Source organism: Pteropus vampyrus, unplaced genomic scaffold, assembly GCF_000151845.1.
Source record: "Pteropus vampyrus isolate Shadow unplaced genomic scaffold, Pvam_2.0 Scaffold12, whole genome shotgun sequence".
Taxonomy (NCBI): domain Eukaryota; kingdom Metazoa; phylum Chordata; class Mammalia; order Chiroptera; family Pteropodidae; genus Pteropus; species Pteropus vampyrus.
The window spans coordinates 15035993-15060522 of NW_011888793.1; the positions used below are offsets into that span (position 1 = coordinate 15035993).

Sequence of the window (24530 nt, forward strand, 5' to 3'; positions counted from 1 at the left end):
TTCACAGTTTCCCACTTACATCCATTTCCATTGTCACAGCCCTAGTATACACTACCAGCATCCTGGTTTGAAGGGTGTGAGCACCACTGAATGACTGCAATAACCTATTAACTGCTCTTCTTTCTAACAAACAGGCATACCTCATTTTATTGCACTTTGCATTATTGCACTCCATCGATGTTGCGTTTCTTATAAATTGAAGTCAAGACCTCCGCCAACAAAAAGATTACAACTCACTTTGCTGCAGTGGTCTGGAACCAAACCTACAATATCTCTGAGGTATGTCTGTATTTATTTTTCATTCATTCATTTATTTACAAATGTTTATGGAGTATTTACATGTGCAAGATTACCCATGTGCCAGGCACTCTAACAAATTTAAAAAAAAAATGCTATAAATCACTTTTAAAATAGGTAGGTGAAAAATGCATAAAAAATCACTTTGAGTCAGATAGTGATGGCTGCAGCAAGGGTATTACAAAGAAGTGCTAGAGAAGTTCAGAAGAAAAGTACTACTTCCATTTTGAGGGGAAAAGGGGAAGAGGTGTCATGGAATAGAGAGTGAGCTGAACTCTACATTTTTTGATTTGAGACTATTCGGCTGGAAAAGATAAAGGGAAAGAAGTATTTGGAGAGGGAATGCTCCAGGAAGAGAAAACAGAAAGAATTAAGACCTGTAGGGTGTATGAATGCAAATGATTGATTTTGGCTACTAGGCAGGATGCTTGGAGGTGTTTAGTAAAAGATAAGCTGAGAAATAAATGCTTAACATAATTCATGGCAGTGCATTTTTTCCACACTCTTTCCCCTTCGTATATTGCTTTTTATTAGGAACATATGGAAATAGAAAGGGCCACATATGAAATTCTTTCCAAATTGAAAGAGGAAAGAGATCCCTCAGACCTCTGCAAAAACGAGGCATGTCCCAAAATAATGAAATGGCCCTTCAGTGCATATTATTTATCCAGTCTAACATTAGAGTTACAGGTTACCTGGTTCTTCCTTCAACATGCAATGTTTACAAGCAAAAATTTCTATATAGGAATCAGGCTTTACATTACCTCCCTGTAACTGAAGGATCAAATACCTACTATCTTTTAGTAATTAAATGTTATAGTTAGTTCTAAGTGGCTGTTATATAAATAAACTGACATATTAGCACATAAGAATATGGGTTTATTTATATCACAAATATTGAGTTATTCTAATACATTTTCCATTGTGAGAGCACTAGATACTTTAGGCTTGCAATCTGCCTCATGAATTTCAAAATTGTAATTACTATTATATTTATCAAATATAGTACTTTTATTTCTCTGAAACAGAGAATATGAGAAAGAAATGTGAGAGGGCAATTATCTCCAACTGCAACCTGAAGACACTTAAATCATTTGTTGTTTCCTTTGCATTAAATATTTATATTGATTTCCTAATACTGTAAGGGACACTTAACACCTCTATTTATATATAAATGACTGGAAGAATACTTTTATACTTTGGATTAAAGTAGGTTATTAAGAATTAGGTATTCTATATTGTATGAGGAAGTATTTTGCTACTTTAATGTAGTCCATAAATTATAATTAAGCATGTTTTAAACATAGTTATCCATTATAAACAGCAAAATCTACTCTGAACTAACCTTTGCCATTTTAAACATAAGACAATTGTTTAAAGAAAGGCACTTTCCTATAGCATTTCTTCCCTATACCCCCAAATCTATTTAAGATTTTGCTTTCCTTAAAAGATTTGGCCTTAAGATTCCATTTATTTTCTGCATCTCAATCTTACTTTTTTCTGGACCAAATCTTGCATCTAGCCAAATTTTTATTAGTGAATTTAATATATCCCATTTAATATTTCTCTTCTTCAAACATGCTCAGTTCTCTAAATTAAAAACAAACAAACAAACATGAAAACTTACCTTTTTTTTTTTACCCCACCACCTTACAGAGTTAAAAGCCTAACTTTTTTCTTTTTATGGGTGATCTAAATTTCATACGCTATATCTGTTCGTTCATTTACATCAGTTCATTCATTCGTTCATCTGTTCATTCAAAACAAATATGCACTGAATTTCAATCACTTTTAAGGAAAATCAGATATTTCCCTCTTAACCAAGTATTTTCTGAAATCCATTTCCCTCTCCCCTCAGTCCTTAATCCCTTCCTTCTCTGAATTCTCATTATTCTTTTTATTTACTTGCATTGTTTTGTTTCATATACTTTGATTATAATGTTTTCTTTAACCTTCTAAGTGAAAGCTCTTTGAGGTTAGTGACTGTGTCCTGTGTCTCTTTTTGTCTCCTGAATGTCTAATGAACTACTTAGACAATTCCTTTTAATGAACATTCATTAAGCACCTAATATATGCAATACATTAGTTTCTAGAATTTATATTTCATTGGACAGTTTTAGAAGGAACTGAAAGTAGCATGAACAAACTGAACAAAGAATCAGAGAAGTGAAAGCACAAGACGTGGTTTTGCAATATCTAATTTATGTTTGCTTCATAGAAGGAACGGGAAAGAAGGGAATGGGAGAGAAACTGGAAGCAGTATGTGGTAAACTATAATTATGGCTGTAGTTTAAGTCTGCTTAGGCAGCTTTTTCAACTCTCTTCTTCTGGTAATCATCCTAGACTTTCAAACTACATTGGCCTCCTGTATATGTAAATCTTGATGGGCCCTCTTACCTGGTGTAGGGGTGTATTATGTGTCCTGGGCTTCATAAAGCAAATTAACTCTACTTCCAGTCACAGAAAGGATGGCACGATCCAAGCAAAATCATTTAAAGTCCTCCATAGGATTTATTTTCTGGTTAACAAAGTGATTTATCCTGGGGATGCCATTTGAAGAGCATATCTGCAGTTGCTGAAAGGCATCAAGCTCCAGACATAAAGAAAGATAGACTGAAAATAAAGCCGAAATAAACCCATGCAAGGATGAAGACAAGGAAAGAGAAAAACTTAATGACCTCCGTTAAGCCTCTGAATACAGTCATGGTGAGAGCTCAACATACCCTAAGCTTTTCAATTACATAGCACAATAAATTATGTTTTTGCTTTTTAAGAGTTTGCTTGTTTTACTTAATTGTGCTTGGATTGAGTTTCTGTCCATTACATTATAAAAAGAGTGAATGATGTCGAAACGTAGTCTGTGTTTTTACTGTAAAGATGGAAGACCATTGAAGATTTTGAGAAATGTTAGTTAATCAAAGTTACGTCACTTTACTATTCATCCATTCTCTGATAAGCCTTTTAAATCCAATGGTCTTTCTCCTTTATCCTACTCAAACTTTTTCCTGCTAAATTGTTGCCAGATTCAACAGCGCTTTCTCAGTTTGTATTTTCTTTGGTGTCAGTGTGTGAAATTGAAAATGTATTCTTTCAATAGGGCTAAGCAGAATGGGCTTTGTGTCAGACTTTAGTCTGAATTCAGCTTTATCGTGTTTTAGTTGTGGGATCTTGAATAATTCATTTAAACATGGGGCTTCAGTTTCTTAATATATAAAATGGGGTTAGTAAACCTACCTCATAGTTTAGTTGTGAAGTTTAAGAAAGTTAATAAATAGTGACTGAAATAAAGTGTTTATGGTGGGGTAGCTAAATGGTAAAAAGTATAATTTCTCACTTTCTGCCAATAGGTAAACACTGATAAAATATTTTGGGTGAATGCTTTCATATATTATTTTTACATTCATGTGCAGTATTTTTAATTTTTTAAATTAGTGAATAATATCCAAATAATTAGTTTCTTCCTTTGAAATATTTCTGATGTATTCTCTTTCCATTCCAGTTGTCAACATAAAGGTCCACTCGTCTTAAAAGTTCCCTCATAATCCTTTACCATTATTGGCTGCCCAACCCTGGTCCTAGGCAACCACTAGTCTTCATTCTATTACTAGAGTTTTGTGTTTTCTAAAATTTTACATCAGTGGAATCATGAAGCAAGCAATCTTTTGTATTGGGCTTCTTTCACTTAGCATAATTTTTGAGATTTGTTTTTATAGTATGTCTTTCAATATTATGTTCTTTTGTGTTAATGAGTAATATCCCAAAGTATAGATATAACACAAATTGTTCATCCAATCATGAGTCAATAAACATTTAATGTGTTTTCAGTTTGGAGCTGTTATGAAAAACTATTGCTATGAAAATTTGCAATCAAATCTTTGTGTAGACCTATACATTCGTTTCTTGTGGTAAATACTTATGAGTGAGATTGCTAGGTCCTATGGCAAGCATATGTTTATTGTTATAAGAAATCATTAAACTATTTTTTAAGGTGGATGCACCATTTTGCATACCACCAGCAATATGATAGTATGTTACCATTTATTCTCAAAATTTTTTGGCCATATATTTGTTATTCTTTTAGGCCTGTTTTATATTATCTGTTTATTTTCTTTCAATTTTCTCTGTTCTTTACATTGGGTAATATCTTTTATTTTACCTTCAGTCATCCCATCATTTCACATTTAAGCTCATCCAGTAAATTTTTAGCTTTATACATATTGTTTTCCAGTTTTAGGATGTCCCTTGATTCTTTTTATTATGTATATTTCTTTGTTTAAATTTCTTGTTGTTGTTGTTGTTGTTTTTTAATTCACTGCAAGCATACATTCTTTTACTTACTGGCTGTTTTAAAATTTCGGTTGACTCATTCCAACATATAGATAATCTAGGGTTTGGTCTCAGTTGATTTTCTTTTTTTTCGAGAACAGATTTTATTTTCCTGAATTATTGGAATTATTGTATGTCAGGTAATTTTAGATTATATCTTGAACAGTATGAATATTACATTATGGAGACTAAATTCTATTGATTTTCTCTAAAGAGTATCATTTCTTTTATTTTAGCAGGGCATTATCTTGGTTGCATTCTAGCTGCAAAGTATTTCGGCAATGACTCCAATACTAATTCAGATCTGTTCTTTAACTACGCTGTTATGAATCTGTTGCAAATATGTGTGGTTCAGAGGTCAACCAAAGATGCGAGCCGACAAAATTTGAGCATTCCATGTTTGTTTATTTGGTTTTCCTTGAGGTTCTTCTTTTTTCTCAGTTTCCCCTGAGTTAAATCCTCAGATTCCCCAAACCAAGGAGTCACTGGTTTCCCCTCACACTGACTGCTCTGGGCCCCAGTTTATCATCTACAAAAATTGAGAATTCACTCTGTTCAACCCCTCTTCTCTGTATTTGGACTCCCTATGAGAATCTGCATGTTTCTGTCTACTATAAAGCGCCTTTATGTAGCTGCTTTTTTATGTTATGCTCAGAGTTTATAGTTGTTGTCTTTGTGAAGGTCAGTCTAAAAAGAGATTATTCAGCCAATACCAGAAGCCAGTCCTTCATATTTCTTAAAAATAATAGTGTTTATCTAGAAGACAAATTTATTCAGACCATTAGCTCTTTATCCTTTTGTCCACATATTTTGGTCAAATTGATCCTATAAGACTAACTAGAAATTCAGTCCTCAATCGAGATTTTTCTAGCTGCCTTGGATTGGTGTTCTCTTTCTCCCACCTTCCTCCTCCTCTTTTATACTTATTGAAGTTTTAGACAGTCCTTGACATCAAAAATATATTAACTTCTTTTTGTTTAATACAGAATAACTAAACTTCAGACATTTACCAGTAATCTTCAACTCAGTTTCTCCTAAATGCCTATCAAATATAAACTTGAACCAACTAATATTTGAAAGCCATATTCTCATACCTGTTCAATCCTTTTAAGTTCAGGAGGATAGTGTGTGGTAATGGTAAGTTAATTCAATTTGGAGTCAGAGGGCATAGTTTTAAGCCTACACTGTTATGCCTTGGATCTAGACATTTTACCCCTGGGTCTTAGTTCCTCCATCTGAGAAATAGGTATACTAAAACCCCTACTTCACAAAGGTGATATGATTGACAATATCATTCATCTAGTTGCTCTTGTTCAAAAACCACAAATATTTTAAAACATTCTCTCACATTCTATAGCCGATCAGTTTCCAAGTGTTTCTTGTATTAATGCGCTACTCCTAATTTCTTTGTTGCCGTTGTTGCTATGTAGTTTAGACGCCTGCATCTCTTTTGTGCACTATTGCAATAATTTCATAACCGGCTTCCCTGCATTTGGTTTTACCTCTTCTCAATCCACTCTCAATGCTGCTACAAATTTTTCTAAGAGGCAAATATATCACACTACTTCTTTGCTGAAAGCCTTCCACTGGCCTTGGTTAGGGATCAGGTCCAAACTTCATTGCCTGGCACACAGGTCCCCTCATTATCTGACCCTTCTTACTCACTCCTTGCCACTCCCCTACATGCCTCCCGTTAAACTGAGCTGCATGCCTTTAATAACACATTTTGCGCACCAGTGAGCTCATGTCTTTACATATGTTGCTCCTCTGCTTGGAATGTCCTTCTCTGGAAAGTCTTTTTGTATTATGCACAAAGGCATCATATTGTCTAGGTATGATTTTACCTGAGAGATATTGTACAAGTGGAAAGGGACCATGTTTCATAGTTCTTTTGATCTTTCAATAATGAGATAATAGATACAGACAGGAGCTCAAAGGATTGGTGAGTGAGAAGTCATTTAATGAATAATACAAAGCAATCTTGACTTTCTTATGAACTTTTATAACTGCTTCTATAAATTTCAGGTTTTTAAAATAATTATAAAAAAATGAATTTTAGAACTTAAGAAAAAGAACATCACCTAGATACATTGTTTAAAATAGTAAAACTCTGGGAAATGAACAAAGGCAGAATCTAAGTCATGTGTAATAAAGTGCCATTGGCTCTTAAATGAACAAAATATCTTAGAAAGTATGGTATCATTGCTTTATGAACACATTTAGGGCTAATATATGCCCATTCTAAACATTATCTCAAAAAAGTAGGACCTATGTCCTATAATTATGGCTTTAATGTATTTTAAATAAGAAATCTATTTTGAAGAAATGCCTTTCAAGAACATCTGATCACATTCCTAAGCTTTTATGTTCAACTGTTGGCTGAAGTCAGAGATAGTCTGTAATCATGCCTCCAGAATTACTATTAGTGAATCAAATTGACCTCATTCATTCATTCATTCATTCAACTGTGTATAAAGAACCACAATGAGTCAGGCATAATTCCAGGTGTTTGAAACACAGCAATAAACAAAACAGACTAAGTCTTTGAGTTCATGGCATTTACCTTCTTTCTGCTGAGGAGAAGCAAATAATAAAGAAATAAATATAGTTAGGTTATAATAAGTACTCTGAAGCAAATATAAGAAGTTAAGGAGACAGAGAGTGCAGGGGAGGAAAATGCTATTTTAGATACGAGTAGTCAGTGAAAACATCTTTTGAAAATGACTTCTGAGCAGAGACCTGCATGAATGCAGGAGGGAGTCATATGCCCATCAGGATGAAGAGAGGTTAGGCAGAGGAAATAGCAAGTGTAAAGGTCCTGGGGTGAGAGATATTTTGGTAGCCTGTAAACAAGTTAAGGGAAACAAAAGACCCAGAAATAATGGTGACACAAGATAGACTGTGCAGTTGCATAATAGGAGGTGCGTATCAGTTACATTCCCAGTAAAGAGAAATAATTTCTAGCTGAGAGGAATCTTTTAGGTAGTATTGTTGGTAGTTTTCAGTAAATAGGCATGGTGATTTGGACAAACCAAGAGAAGAAATCATTATAATTGTCCTCGGAGACCAGCAAATTATAATTTTCAGGACAATGCAGAGATTAGGAAGAGGAATAATGGGAGAGAAAGTTGAATAAAGATGTCTGGAATTGAGAGCATGCTGAATTTGGATCGTAGGAAAAGGAGTTTGTATTTCATGGTAGGCCATGCTACACAGACTGTGTGGGATGAAGAGGTGGTGTGTGGACAGACTAGATCTGGAGACCAGGTAGATTGTGGCCAAATGGATATTATATACTACCAGACTATGCTGGTAATCCTCGAAGTCAGGATATGTCTTTTCTGTAATAATAACACCTATATCTTTTGTCTAGGTCATAAAGAAACACTGCCAGGAATCTGTGCAGGTGTTACACTTGGCAAATGCCATAATTTGACAGATAATTTAGCTCTATCTTTTACTTCTTTCTGAAATATGAACTCTATTTTCTCCTATAAACTCTCTCAGTATATTATTTATATTTAACCCATTTTAAGTAAAATACATATGATTTATGAGGAAAGTTGAAGTAAAGTTTCATCTAAGCCTAATATTCTATCAATACTTTTTCTTCTGAAGTGGAAAGAAAAAGTGCTAATCTCCTGCTATGAGTCTTTGGGATTTTCCAAAGATTGAGTAATGTTTTCGCTTTTTCTATACTTTAGAAGAACATGCCATTTAATTTTCTTTATATATATAATTGCTGGGGGGAAAAATCTTCCCATTTAATGACTTTCTAGACCGAAAGCAAACTGAGTCTACAAAGTACTGTACAGAGGTGTCTGAAAGTACAATATGATATTTGCCCTCAAGCCTAACTTCCTTTTCCACTATTTTTTATTTTTATTTCTTGGAAAAGAAAATTTACCATCACAACAATTAAGTAATACACAAAGACATATAGAGGTGATTTTACTACTTCTCTAGTGATTCCCCATCCCACTTTCACTTACTAAATTGACTCTTTTGAGTCAATATTTTCAGAAAATGCTAACACTTTACCTATATGTTATATTAAGATCCATTTCAAATCTACAGATGAGCAGATGTGTTTGGGCAAATTTCACAGGGTTTTTATTTGTACTTAACTTTACAGAGTTCCAGTATTCATTCCAAATAATATCTGACATGGTAAAAGGGAGTAAACTTGAGCATGCTTAATATCACACCTATAAAGACCACGATTTGCAATGTAAATTGATTCCAATTTCCTACATTTTATTGATGTCTTCATCACCTATTCATGTGTTTAATTTTTTCTTTTCTATCATCCACATTTAATATAATCACTTACCCTAAAATTAGTTAATAGAAGACAAAGTACCAAAAGAAAAAGAGAAGGCAGGGGAGTCCTAGTAATTACTGTCAAATCATAAATGACTTTCATGTAATAGTTATGTATGCAATCAAATTTCGCGATGTTTTTAACACTAATCCAAATGTCACTACGTATACTAAAGTTTGAATCAGAAGAGAAAAAGCATTATATAGATACTAACAATAGAGTGAACACTAAAAAATTACTTATGTGCTAAGTGCTTTACGTGCATTATTTTTAGATAATCTTCACAACATTCTTATAAAGTAGATACTATTAATATCTCCATTTTTAGAGATAAAATTTAAAGTTTAGGGAGATAAGTATCTTGCACCACACAATCACAAATGAGATGCAGATACAGGTTTCAAACTCAGGCAACCTAATTCCAGAGTCTCATCTTTTAATACCAACAAAAGAAGAAAAAAATAAAAAAATATAACTTCTTGCTTTTTAATTGCTTTGAGAATCAAACGATATGGGATGAGTTTATTTCCCTCAGGAGGTTTGATTGGGAAAGTGGAGAAAAATAGGCAAGAGAAGTTTACTCATCCGCCTCTATATACAGATTGTGATACATTTTTTAACATTCTTGGGCTTTTTTGTAAGACTCTTGAAAATGAGATAATAGTGTCCAGCTGATACAGTATACCTGTGATAGAATAATGAAAAAAACACTTTATTTTAAATTAATTTCATACTATAAATACTATAATTTCATACTATAAATAAATGTTAGAAATGAAAAACCTTCAGTCATTAAGGTTCTGACATTGACCTCAGTTTATGCACTTAGAAAGTGGTACCCACAGCCTTGGGTTAAGAGAGAGTATACAAAACTTCACATTCTGTAAATTATAATGGCCAACTTAATCAAATCATCCAATTTCTTTTCTAAAAATTTGATTCTGCAGTTATAATTATTCCTTATATCAGCCTACTTTAGTTGTGTAGTCTCATGAAAGTTGAAAGGCACTTTTATTGATATTGGAATAGGTACTTATATCTTATCTTTCCTGGGAAATTCCGGTGTATTCTAAAAATTCCAGAGAATGTTCATGGGATTTAGAATTTAGGCAAACTTGGGCAAACTACAATTGTCACCAAGAATCAGATACAGTAGTCCCCCCTTATCCGTGGTTTCATTGACTGCAGTTTCAGTTACCCTCAGTCAATCATGGTCCTAAAATGTTAAACGGAAAATTCCAGAAATAATTTATAAATTTTAAATTGCTAGCTCTTTTGAGTAGCTTGATAAAATCTCATGCCGTTCTGCTTTGTTCTTCCTAAAACATGATTCATTCTGTTATCCAGCTTCTCCATACTGTATATACATGCTACTCACCCCTTAGTCACTTAGTAGCTATCTAGTTTATCAGGTTGACTATTGCAGTATTACAGTGCTTGTGTTCAATTAACCCTTATTTTACTTAATAATGGCCCCGAAGTACAAGAGTAATGATTTGGCAACTCAGATATGCCAAAGAGAAGCCATAAAGTGGTTCCTTTAAGTAAAAAGTTAAGTACAGTACAATAAGATATTTTCAGAGGGAGAGATACCACACTCACATAACTTTTATTATAGTATAGTGTTATAATTGTTCTATTTTTATTGTTAGTTATTATTAATCTCTTACTCTGCCTAATTTAGGAATTAAACTTACATATATAGGAAAAAATATATAGTATAGATGAGGTTTGGTACTATCTTCTGCCTCTGGCATTCACGGGGTGGGGGGATCTTGGACTGATCCTCCAAAGATAAGGGGGGACTACTGTACATTTCTTAGCTGAATAAAATTCATTTTCCTGGAAGCAATATTGAAATCTACTACTTGTCAACACACCACCTAAAGGTTACTTTTTAAAAAAGGAAAAATGAGTAGACTGAATTTTAAAACTATACAGGAAAATGAATGTGGTACGAATTCCTTCTAAGAAGAAGGAATGACAGGTCATATTTAAGATTGTTTTGAAAAGTCAGATCACATATGTTGGAACCTTAGATTTTATTTATTGTTATTAATTAATTAAGAATGATACTTCAGGGCAACTGCATTTCAAGTATTGGTTATCGTAAAATTCTTTTTCTGGAATTTTATAGATTAAAGCATACATGTGATTAACAAATGTGAAGCAAGCTGTTAATAAGAAACTCTTTTCTAGACCCTCACTGATTTCTCCTAAAGATTTCCTACTGGTAGATTTTTGTTGTTGTTGTTTTATTACACTTACAATCAGTTAATTTAATGATTGTGTTGACATGACCTGATCCCCCCACTCACTTGCATTTAAAAATTCACACAGAGAAGCTTGTAGAAGGTGGGTAGCTGAAAACAATGTGGTATAGTGAGTCATACGAATCACAAAAGCTAACACTTATTAGCTATGTTGAATTTTAAAAAATCACCCATCCAGAGGCAGATGTGGACGCAGCCAGAGGGAAGAGGCCAAAGGCAGTGGCGTTGCATTTATACTACCCCCACTAACGGGGCCAAAACAGAAGCTACAATTCGGAGCTTATTCTGCCTCTAGCTGGTGGAAACAGAAACTGGGGGAGAGTAGCGGGGAGAGTTTGGTGGCAAAAGATCTACCAAAGGAGGAAAAAAATAAAATAAAATAAAATAAACCCTGAAAAGGCACGGAGAAGGCTATTGCCTCTAACTCTGCGCTCACAGTCACCAAGACGAAAATGCTCAGAAGGGGAGCACAATGACGCCAATAACAGAAAAACTCATTGCGTCCGAGGCCTCGAGGCTTGGCGTCCGTGTCGGTTCACTCACACGCTTCTCCGAGGGGTTTGGTGAACGTCACACGTGACGCCCCAAGGCCCTTAACCAATTCTGCTGCCTGGGGTGCTGCGGCCTGCGGGCCGAGGTTGCTGGGTCGCTGTGGGAGGAGGGAGAGAGGGAGGAGGGTGGAACTTGTAAAGGGAGGGACCACCACCAGCATCGCGTCTGCGACTTTGGACCCGCGCCCCCAAAAAGCCCGCCCCCACTGCGATAGCGGCTCTGACCCTGGGAAGGAGATGGCAGGGGAGGAAATCGTGGCTCTGAGGGGCAGGACGGAGTCTGAAGGATGAGTCTAGCTTGATTCAGACTCCTGCACCCGGCAACGGCACGGAGAGAGGCAGGAGGAGGAGAGGAGGTTGTGCTGTGTGTGTGCTCGCGTGTGCGTGTGTGTGTGTGTGTGTCTGTGTGTGTGCGCGCGAGCGCGCGCGCGCGTCTACAGGTAGCAGCGGCGGCGGCGGGGACCGGAGCGGGGACGCATCTGCAGCCACCTCCCCGCCTGTGATTTTCGGAGGGGATTGCTCACTTAGCTGACGGATCTGTACCCTCGGGAGATCTTCTCATCCTTTCTATTTCCACGCTTCTTAGGCGTCTTCCAGTTTCAAGTGCGTTTTGGGTATTTTATTTTATTCGTATTTTTTTTCTTCTTCCTCTACATCTCGGGAATTCTGCATATTGAAGCAGGTGGCTCCTGATACGAAATCTTTGGATACATTTGGCTTGCCAAGTTTTTTCTTTTCCCCGTCCCCTCCGTCTTTCAGAGGCATCTGTGGTGCTTTTCTTTTTGGATTTCTATGCAGAAAACGTATATATGTTTATATACCGACCGCATAACATATAAATACAGATACGCGTGCCCAAGCACTTGGTTTTCGTCTCTCTTGCCGACAAAGCGGAATGTTTTGGAGCCGATGGATAACGAGAACAGTATTAACATTCTTCTGAGCCTGTTTTTTAAAAAAGGGAGGGAGCATGAAGAATTGTTTAACATTCGGCCATCGTTTGGCTGCACACTAAGCATCTCGAAGTATTTATGGTTGCAGATCAGGTGCAAACGGGGCTTAGAAAGGTAAGGGAGCTCCCTGCGTCCTCAAAGCTCCGGCGTTTATCTTAATCCCGGGATTGCCGAGAACTTCCCACTCTCCTCCCTCTCTCTCTCTCTCTCTCTCTCTCTCTCTCTCTCTCTCTCTCTTTCCACCTTCCACCTACCCTGCCCTCCTCTCTTCTCTTCTGAACGCTTTACCCTTTTCCACTTGCGAATTTGGTGGTGGTGGTGGTGTGTGTGTGGTGGTGATCGTGATGACGGCGGGGGTGGTGGGGGGACGGGGGAGTTTGCGGGGTTGCTGGAGGTTTAATTGTCTGTTAAGAGTTTAAATGCTTCTCTTTCTTCCTTCTCAGACGATTAACTGAGTTTCCCAATTCCCTTTTAGCTGTTTTAGGAAGCCCATATTGTCTTTTTGAGAAATAATGCTACCTAGGTAGTTGTTTTAAACATCTCTTGGTGCCAAACCCTCACTTCTATTCTCTGGTGAAAATAAAAGCAATGAAAATATAAACTTTAATGAACTGGGTGGTTTCTTTAGCACAGGGGTTCGTGGAACTTCCCAAATGCTTATTTTCATTTAAAACCAAACCAATACCTCAGGAGGAATCCACTCTGGAGGAGATTCAGCTTCCGTGTCTGCATAAAGCCAATTCATTTTACTTGGAGGGTCATTAACCAGAGTTGAGCGAGATAGAACTGAGTCTAGTGTAGGGAAAACTACGCGATACTTAATTCTTTTTTAAAGCTACCGTTTACACCATGACCAGTCCCTGTTTAACTCTCCGTTCAGCAGACGCGTTTTCAGACTCGACCTTTAGGGCAGACGTGGGAACTTGCCCTTATTTTTTTTTTCCTCTCCCTCAAACCTCCTTCCTCCTCCGTTCACCATCTCACTCCCTGGCAGTCTTCAAATTGCCCATTTTGCCCACCCCTCCTTGTGGGTCCTTCTCTGCTCATCTCCACTCCTGCCCCTTCTGTCTGTCCTCTTTCCATTGGCACTTTCAGAGCAGATGCATCTTCTCTTTTCTTGGGCTTTCTCTCCCGCCTCTATGCGCCCGGCTCCCCGCGCCCCCCACCTGCCCTGGCTTTCCTCGCCCCTCCTCCCGCCTCTCCGCGACGCCTTGACCCTTCCATCCCTTGTCCCCGCCTGCGGGCGGGGGCGTTGTGTCCCTGCGCTGACGACCCAGCGGCCAACGCTGAGCGTGCAGAGTGATGTGAGAAGAGACCGCGGGAAAGGCGAGTCGGATTCGGGGAAGGCCAGAACAGCCCGTCCGAGCCAGAGAGACCCGGAGGAAAGGGAGAAAGCAAGAGTGAGGTGCGCACGCTGCCCGAGCTCGGGCTGACGAGTGCAGTCACCTCCTACGCCTTAGAGCGGCGCCCCAGTCACTGCAGCTTTTCACCCCAGAGCTGTGCCCAGGGACCACCGAGACCAAGAGCCGAGCCACCGGCAGAGAGGTACCAAAGAAATCAGGAAAAAAGAGAGCGGGGAGGGTTTCCTGGGAAATACGGAGGCTGAACAGATGGAGGAACAATGCCACCTCCAGAAGAAAACCTTGCCTGAAGCCGAGGCGGAGCGCAGACCAGCTGCCTTCAGCCTCCTGCTCTCCCCAGGTCCTCCGGGCTAGTTCAGGGGGGTGGTTCCGCCTCTTAGTTTGACCGGGATAAGAAAGTTGCTCTTCCGCATATTTCCTAAGAAGCGGTTTTCAGATCTGTGTGGTTCAAGTCAAAATGTCACTGCCGAGATGCCCCTCGATGAGCAGCAGCTAGATTATGCATTATTGGCCAATAAACCCTCCTGGGAAGAGAAGGTAGTCCAAACATTTCGAACGCTCTCCACTCGCTCCTGTCTGTCCAACACAATGCTTTGTTAATAGAAATGAAAAACCACCGGCAGTGAATTTAAAATGATTTAGGTTGAGATTTTTAAATTGGGAATAATTTATTCCAGAGGAGGTTGTTAGCATCTTATAGAGATGGGGGAAGTTATGTGTATAAAATTTGATTCATTTGTTATTATTCTAAATCATGAGCAGTTGGCCTCTACCAAGGCATTATATTATTTTTTCTTTTTCATTTCTAGGACTATAGTATTACATGTAGGACTTAGGAAACATGAATTCTGATAGCCAGCTAACCCTGTATCTATTACTCTGCATTTTTACAGGTATTTAATATACTAATTTTTCTTCTTTTTATATTGAAACTACAGTAGACTATTTTCACTTTAATAAATTCTCATGCTGTACATGAAAATTACAGGGTCATAATGAATTTCTCAAAAAGTAATTGTGCTTAATTATAAATAGGATCATAGGTGTGGGTACATGTGTTTGAGTGTAAAACCTATAAAATGCCTTGGCATTTCAATCAGCCATTACAACCTAGCAGAACACTAGCTTTTTGAAATGTGCTTAGAATCAAGGGCCATGCACGTATTTAAAATATTAAATGTTAAGTATAAAAACATTGTTAACTGTTCCCTTGGCAGAGAATGAATCTAAGTCTATCTGCACTGCTGAGTGATTGAGTGATTCACAGAGAAAGTAGAAGTTAATCATTACTCAGGCCTTCTGATTACATGGTTTGATTAAAAGAAGTAACTGTTTTCTGTAAGCCTGCTATTCTACAGTTAGTCTTTCCAATCCTCTTAACATAAGCAGAAATTGAGTGAGTCAATCTTTCAGCAGCCTATACACTACAGTTCCTGCAGTGTGGGGTAATGAAAGCTCTCTTTAGCTCCTGGCCTTTCCAAAGCCTGCCTCCTTCCACTCGCAAACTATTTTGTGTCAATCTTATCTGTATTCCCTCAGTGGGGTTTCGTTTTTTGAAAATTTCCTTTTATATTGAGGTATAACATATTTTCAAATGTAAATGTCTGGATTGTTTTGAAATCGAAGGTGGAATATAAACTCACAGAAGGTAGGCTAAGAATTCCATTTGCTGCAAGTAGAGTGTTTGAAGGCTCGATGACTCTTCGTATGGCAGGGTGACTTCTCTGACTTTATCAAAAGTCTCTTTCAACGCTGAACTTCTCATATTTTATTCCACTTTTATTGTTTCTACATGGTTATCCAGTGGCAGGATCTACATCTTCCTTCAAATTTTCTTAAATCGGTTATTTAGGATTTTTTAAAATAATAATTAAGTAACTATAACTAGAGAATACAGATATGAATCTAAGCTAAGATTTTTTTCCCACATATATCTTAACGTTATTGATGACTTTTTGTGAGTCTGATATTAGTACAGATTTAGATATGATTGATAAATACCACTTGAGTTTCCCTATGTTGAAACAAATAATTTAAAACATTTTTTTTTTAGCAAAGCAGAGTAATGGTTTATTTCTAGATTTCTTTTTATTTTTATACAAAATAATTACTTTATGAATTACCTAACAGATGCTAATTTGTAGTTTTTGTAATCAAAACACAATTGGAATTTACAATAAGGTTTAAAACCATAACAGTTCAATAATATACTTTTGCTACATTTTGAAGTATTTTGAAGTGAAATTTGATGTCTATTTCTGTCTTATTAGATTATAAATTGGATAATTCCTATTTGAATTCCTATGGCTCCTGTTATATTTTAATTATATGTAAATGGAATTACCCAAGTCCAGTTCACCAAACTTATTTATTTATTTATTTCTAAAACACAGGTCTGGTCTTGCAGATCTCTTATTAACAATGGCCAATGGTTCTTTATAGTTTGGATGTAGTTTGGATGCTAAAGTCCAGAACAATGATGGCATTGAACTCTTTTCATAATTTATTCTCCAATTTTCCCTTTTAGATTAAAACACCTTCAACCTGGAACTCCTCCCTAATTAACTTATTATTCCATTCATAAGACTCTTACTATTTTCCCCAATAGTACATACCACTGTAGGCTTCTGTGCTTTGCTTATGCTAATATTTCTTCAAGGATTACTTTCCTCTCCCCTCCCCACCTCCACACCAATTGTAGGAGGAGATCACATTTTGTTTCATTAGAATGTTCTTTTTTCCATCACCCTCCTTCTCTCCTGTATCCTTACTCTGAGCTCCCAAAACATTTTATTCATACCTGGAGTAGTCCGCCTTTCACAATTCTGGATGGTTGGTTCCCCTCACTGGATAGTAAGTTTTCAGAGGTCAAGAACCATATCTGATTTATCCTTTTATTTAGAATGCTTAGTCCCATGTCTGATCATGATAAATGTATTATGAAAAATAATAAATGTATTATTTAGAAATACATTTTGGTTATGAGGCAGCAGAAAACCTGACCAACAGTGGATTAAGGAAATAAGGGTTTATCTCACATCATAAAAACTCAAGAGAAGACATTCGCTTAAACACGATTAAGCTTCTTCTGTTATCTTGGTACTTTTCTTTTCATAGTTGTAAGATTGCTGCTGTGCCTCTGACATCATGTGTGCTTTTAGGCCCCACAAAAGATAACAAAGAGTATTTTGGGTCAGGATTTCTCAGCTTAGGCATTAACATCATATTGGACCAGATAAGTCTTGTCTTTATCATAAGGGAGTGTCCTGTACATTGGAAGATAGTTAGCAACACCTCCTGCCTCACTTCAACTCACTAGATGCCAGTAGCACACCCCATTCACCTATCCAATTATGACAGTCAGGAATATTCCAGACATTGCCGGATATCTCTTAGATCATCATGGGTTGACATCAATTACTCCAGAGTCAGAAAAAAGGCAATTCCCTGTTTCCTATCCCCACTTTTTCTGTGCATTGCAGTGGTGGTTAAGATCTGTTTGTTTTTTGTTTAATAAATGATAGAGAACTATATGAAAATATTTTCTAAAAACAGGAAAAAAGAAAGAAAAGAAAAAAGAAAAAAAGAAACAGGAAAGAACCAAACAAGCCTTTTCTTTGAGCATTTTTTCTTTTTTTGTGATGTAGACATTCTCCTCATAGACTTCTATTCTCATATCACTTCCAGAAGCCTGTCAGATGGCCACTTCTAAGTACATGAGAACTTGGGAAATATATTTTTAGTGTGACATACCACTACCTTGGAGAAAATTAGAATCTGTGAAAAAAAGAAGGGAAAATGTATTTGCTTTTGAAAACTAAAAATGTTTGACACTATGCCCGAATAAATGAATATATAAAATTTATCTAAGTTCTTTAAAAAGGAGATAAAGTAAATAGCCGTAAAAGAGAATTGATATAATTTTTCACATGATAAATATTATTAAAATAACTGATACTACTCTGATTTTTTTCTCTCTCTAGATGATATTTCACTTGGAAAATAACTGGGCAGAATGAGGGCATCTTGTTCTTCCTAATTTTTTTTTTTTTTGTCAGACAGAACCTCATCTCTGGTTTACTGAATAAAGCAGTAATATTTGCTATTCATAGCTACAAATTAGATAGTAGTCAATCATGAGAAATGTCAAAAGGAAATAAAAGTGTAAAGCTATTGTTTTAATACTACTTTCTAATGCTTGTATTTACTTTCTAATGCTTATATTTACTTCTAATGCTTGTATTTAAAAAGTGCACATGCTAGTGATGACATTAAGTACAATAATAATATCTTGTACAGATATGTTAGCATGAGCTATAGTAACTTTAAATTAGGTTGCTCAATTATTTGCCTCAATTGTACTGTTAGATAGCATTATAAAGAAGAATTCTACTTTACAAAGATATATCAAAATTTCCAGATGGTCGATGATCTTGTCTGGTTGATTATCAAGATTTGTTTTTAATTTTTTACCCTTATATTTCATTTTTTATGAGTTTGTTGTATGCCAATTTTGTTCAGTTCTGTGTAGAATATAGAAATATAAATATGCTATTAAGAAACTTTTGTGTGCAAATAACAGAATACACAATTATAGGCCTAAACAGTGAACACTTTTATTATCTTGCAGAACAAGGAAAGGATTCTGGACGTATGCTGGTCCAGGGTCAGCTAATTCAGCAGTTCAAGGATGTCAGGGGCCCTGGGACAGCTTTGCTAAAATTCTCTTGTCTCTCTATCTTGGAAAGAACAGAAACAATATGGCTACTGCGAAGCCCCAAATCACCTCTCCAAATAGTCCCACTCAAAGCAAAAAGAAGAGAGACAGTCTTTTTCTTATTGAAATGAAAAGAAAATTTTTCCAGAAGCTATCAGTGGACTTCCCTTTATGCTTGATTGACTAACTCTATGACACCTCCTACTCTTAAACTAATCACTGACAAAAAGAAAATGCATTGCATGATTGTTTTTGATCAATCCTTCCCCTGGGCTGGAGGAGAGGTCTGCTTTCTCTATAGACATGGCAATATCACACTTAAACAAAATCAGAGCTTTTGTTAACTGGGAGGAAGGAAGCATTAGCTATAACATAGGGTACATGATAGGATGTGCCACAAACATCATGTCCCGTCCTCCTCAAGTTCCTTATAATATAGAAGGCCTATGTTAGAGTTAAAAGCACATGTACATACATGAGAATTAAATAGTCTTTGAATCCATGGACATAAATTGTATCTATACTCGGCTGCATGCTTCTGATGTAGAATGACTGCTTTCATGATGTTCCAGAGATTTTTTTCTTTTTTAATAATATCTAGAAAATCAGAAAATGTAAAAATTGGCCCAGGAGAGAATCATTAAAAATACTAAATTATGCTACATTACATGCCGAAATCCAAAATTCTACCTTTTCAACTGTATCATGTAACAATCATAATTAAACCAGAACATGTCCTCCACACTTAAGAGATCATCTGTGTTTGTCACATGATCTTACACTCATAATTCAAGAATAATGTGAGGAATGAGTGAAACTTTCTGCCAATTACTGTCATGAAGGACTTGATATTGGTTCTGTCCAAATTAAAATTACTCCCACTGCTTTTGATAATCATTTACTTGGAGGATATAAGGGAAGGGTCTAATTTTCAGCTCACATGCCAGTGATTCTCTCTCTCATTGAACATTATAAGTTTAAAAAAAAAACAAAAAAAACAAGGGAGGCTTTATTTTCATTCTTTTGTCTGACTTCATGGAAACACAGAGTTAATTTTGTGTTCAACTGAAAAAAAGGTTCTTACCCATCTCCTTTCACCATGCTTCATTATTCGAATCCATTTTTTAACTTAAAATTTGCTTCGAGTTTGATTATATTTGGTATTTTTATCATAAGCTGCTTCAAATTACTTTTGGAAGGAGGAAGAATATATATATACATGTATACACGCATGTATAAACAAATGAATGCTGTCATATATCACTCAATACATGTCATTTTCCTGGATGAATATATGTTCAGAAATTGGACAATATTGTGTGCAAAAAACTGCTGAATTATACTCCCATCAACATATACAACATGATTTCAGGGAAAGGAGATACCAATGGTGCTTGAGTCATTTTCATGGAGATACACGTTATAATTTTCAGACAGATGGGAAACTAAGTTAGGGAAGGTAGAGAAAATTTAAATAAGCCAAATTCATTATACACATTTTCCTCTATGATCATTGTTTTTCAACTCTTTTTCCTCTCTAGCTTTAGAATTTCAGTAACCTCATTCCTACCCAGTAACTTTCTCCCCAATATAAAGGGGCAAAGAAGCTTTAACACCAAAGCCCTCTATTTCAAAGCAAATTTTGTGATGGGCATTGACTGTCTCATTGGTTTACTGTCATAATTTTAGAACATATTTTCAGAGCATGCATCTTTCCATGTATCAGATGCTCTTTTTGTGGGCTCCATGCCTGAAGCTGTTCGCACCACAGAAACCACCTCTGACCTAGGCTCCTTGCCTCCAGGGGAACTGATTTTTTAATCAAACTTAAAATGGTAATTAGTAACTCTGTGTTTAGGGACAAAAACAGATACTTCTCTTTTTGTTTTAATAGACGGTATATTTGAAAGCAGAAATAGTGAAATTGGGTTTTAAATAGATCCACATTTTAGTGGGCACTCTAGTATCAAGTGACAACTACCAGAGGAGTATGTTTTCTAAGCATCTCTCTGAACTACTCTCATCTGGACCTGGGCAATATCTTGAATTTCAACAAATCCATTGTGAAATAATTATGATTCACAGCATTGACCCTAGGTGTTGCAAGTTCCTGAAGCTACTCTCAGAGAATAAAATCTTTAATTATATATTTAATATACCATATTTACTCCCAAACTAAGGAATCACTGATTACAGAACACATCATTTTTTAATGTACACTTTAGAAAGAAACATCCCAATTAAATCATTACACAATGCTTCCTACCACTTAGAATTTTTATTTTATGCTTTCATAAAAAGCCATTTAGACTTAAATAGATGTAGATTTTTATACTAGATCAGTCTTATATATGCAAAAAAGTATAATATTAATTAAATACATTGGTTTAAGAATTCAAAAAGCTTTGTCCTATTCAGGTTCATACTCTTCTAAATAATTTTTCTTTTGAGTAAGACATATCTATGTTTTTTCAGACAGCAGTCTGTGTGTGTTGGTGATGCCCCATTTCTTAAGACTGCGCCATGACTATGTTCAGGATTTCATTCCAAGTAGCTGATACCTTCTAAAAGGTTCGATGCTGGTGTTTTGTTGATCTTACGAGAAAGTGACAGTTGAAGATTTTCAGACAACACCCAGTTCTCGTACTCCTTTGCTAAATTGTTCTAAAATGTTGGGAGTGGTTGTTGTCTGGTCACGGCGAGAGGACTATACCAAACTTTTCCATACAGAGGCAACGGCAACTGTGCCTCCACTACTGTGTGTTTATAAGGAATTATAAAATGTATCCTGATTTAAGAGATGTGAAATGTTAAAAAAAAAAAGTTTGTCAAAATCAATGATATGGCAACTTTAATGATACACGTGTCCTCATTTTTTAAACAAGCGAATGCAGTAATGGTTATTTATTAACCAACTATTTAATCTCAAAATATTTGTACAAAAGAGATTATTACATAATTCTTAGTATGATTAGAATCTAATTCTAGCTCCTTTTATTCTCTACTCTCCTTCCAAGTTTACAGTATATAAAATGTAGCTAGTCTTCCAAGTAGATTATGATGGAATGAAAAAAGCACGATACCAGGAATTAAGAGACCTGCGCTTGTAGAGCACTCTTCTAATAACCATCCATGTCATTTCTTGTAATTCACTTCATTTCTCTTGGCCTTGGTTTCTATGTTTAAAATGTTTGGTCGTACTAATTGAAATTAAATGTATCTTTTAGCTGTCAGAACTGTTTCAGGTAATTAGTAATAAACAATGTTCATATAATAATATATAGTTAAACTGGTTTGTATAAATATATAATAATAGAGACATTACTTTAAAATGGTAACCTAAGATATATGATATATATTATATAGCTTTAAGATTTATTATATATTGTATAGCTTTGAGATTTTACAGTTTTTTGAGGCTTATTTTATTTGTTCTTTAAAGAACTGTAAGCAATGCAGAAGATTCAACAGAATAGTTAGGATTTAGGACCCTTCTCCTCAAATATACTGTGAAAGATTACTGAACAAACCAAAGCCAAATAAAGTAAGCAAAAGTGGAAAGAGGCAAAGAGAAAATGCATTTTCCATTAAGTACAAAGCAAACTTCCAGAAGAAATTAACTATCACTATATATAAATGTTCTGCTTAAAAAGGAGAGTCATCAGTAAAAAGCAAGAGAAAATAGGCAGATAAAAATGAAGTTTTCTTTTTTTGTTTTATCATTACTCAACCACATACCACTGGTTTAAAAAAGTATGAATAAAAGGAAGAGGAGTCTCAGGTTGGATCAGTCAGATGCTACTATTTGTGGATATATCTTGACAGTTCTTACTGTGCAATTCCACAGACAACGGTGTTTCTTTTCTGTATTGTATTTGAAAATTGCCACTGCTCTTAAGTGGTCAGAAAGCTAGGTACTTACTTTCTGATGAATAACAAGCTCTCTAGAGATATACCACTCTCCTTTCTCTCATTGTAGCTCTAGTCACCAAAAAGAAAACACTATGTTCCCTCTCACCTACCTATTTTGCCATAAAGAGAGTTGATTTATAGATCAGGAAGAAAACCCATTTTTTTCCTTTGACCATATATCCTTAAGCTCTTTTTTAATACAATTAAAGTATAGAAATGCATAATATTGCTGCAACTAAGTAGAATTTTATTGAATAATTTATTATTTTAATTCTCTATTTCTGTCACTTTGTCCATAAGAAAAATATTCAAGATACTAGTATTTAAAATGAAGAATATTATATAATGGCTTAGACTTAGACCATTAAATAGAGTGTTGAGATTATATTCGCATTACAATCACGTTTTTATGACTAAAGGGGAAAATCACAATTTTTGATCCCAGATGATCTGTAAAACATGTTCTAAAAAGGATTAATTCATTAAAAAATTTTTTTCAGTAACTGTTCAGTGGTATTCCCAGCTGAGAAGTTGAAAGAGTCATACTGGTTTTTTAGAAAATTATAGGTCAGTCTCCTCAGTTTGCAGGTGACAAAACTGAGGCTGAAGTAAGACATGACTTGCTTGATTTATACAATGATAGAGCTTGGACCTAAATATCCAATGTTCGTGTAATGCCTTCATGTGTCAATTTCATAAACAGGAAAGTAAAAATATAAGAGCACCATATATGACATATGTCTGTGATTATAGAATTGTTAGTTTAGCAGTACAGGCAATAATTGCTAGAATTTATAAAGAATGAAGTTTTACTTTTTGGAAGATTTAGTGAAGAAAGTGTGAAAGAGATTGTGATATGAATAAATGGAGAAGAGGGAGCAAAGCACTGCTTGAGCAAAAGCAATAAAAATTAAGAATAGGACATGTAGCAAAAGTAATTGATCATTCTAGACTTTTTAAAAAGTGAAAATAATAAATAAAACAACTCACATTGAGAAATACCACTGTAGAAAAGAGTGCTTATTGAAAATACACATCTCATTCTGTATTGAGTAGTTTGGCTTAGGACCTCTGGAGATCAGAAATATCAATTATATATTTTCCTTGAGATAAATAAGTCCTTGGAAAAACTAGTTCTAAGTATTTTTATATCAGAAAAAAACTCATTTCTACCAGAAAACGAGTTAAGTTATTTAAAATGGAAAATATAACTTTCTGATAATATGTCTATTAATGTAACTGGTTGATAGCAACTCAGTTTGAGATTATTTGATTGTTTGTCATCAAACAAGGAGATTCTTCTGCCAAGATATTGTTTTCTAACCTGGACACCCTCTCCCCAGGAAGTACCAGAAACACTCTATCTCTCAAAATATGTTTTCTTTCCCATCCTCCCTTTCAATATAATACCTGAGTCAATTCTTTCAGATCTGCTGATTACAGGACACTTATAATCAAAATGTCTCATTTGCTTAAGAGAGAAAGGCTCTAGTTGGTGCTAATCTGTCTTTTAACATCCTCATTACTTAAAAAATTGTAATATTTTTTAAGGTTTAAGAGATGCAATTTCAAGTGAGATATAGCCCTCTGTTTCTACTAAATTGCACATGAAATCAATATGTCCCTCCTGACTCTCCTTGAATCCACTCTTGTAAAAATAGCAGCTCATTTTGGGAATCGGTGGCTAGAATAACCAGCACCTGGGGAACAGGGAAGAACTCAGAAGAGCATGAGCATGTTTTCTATGGAACTCCATAAACATGGTCATAATTTCTCACGAATTGGTTTATTATTACTCTGCCAGTCAGAAATACAC

General features: G+C 35.6%; 1 protein-coding gene across 6 annotated transcripts in view; it reads left to right on the top strand.

Moving 5' to 3' along the window:
- NLGN1 (neuroligin 1) overlaps nt 1–24530 on the top strand; it is a 995729-nt gene that overhangs the window by 211496 nt on the left and 759703 nt on the right. Inside the window, exons 1-2 of one of the 6 annotated variants that reach the window (XM_023524777.1) lie at nt 13144–14269; nt 14895–14978. The gene's annotated coding sequence lies outside the window, so the exon portion shown is untranslated. Of the gene's footprint in view, nt 1–2828; nt 3004–12380; nt 12839–13143; nt 14270–14894; nt 14979–24530 lie in introns of those variants that run through there. The other 5 variants (XM_023524764.1, XM_023524785.1, XM_023524772.1 and 2 more) reach the window with 5 other exon arrangements.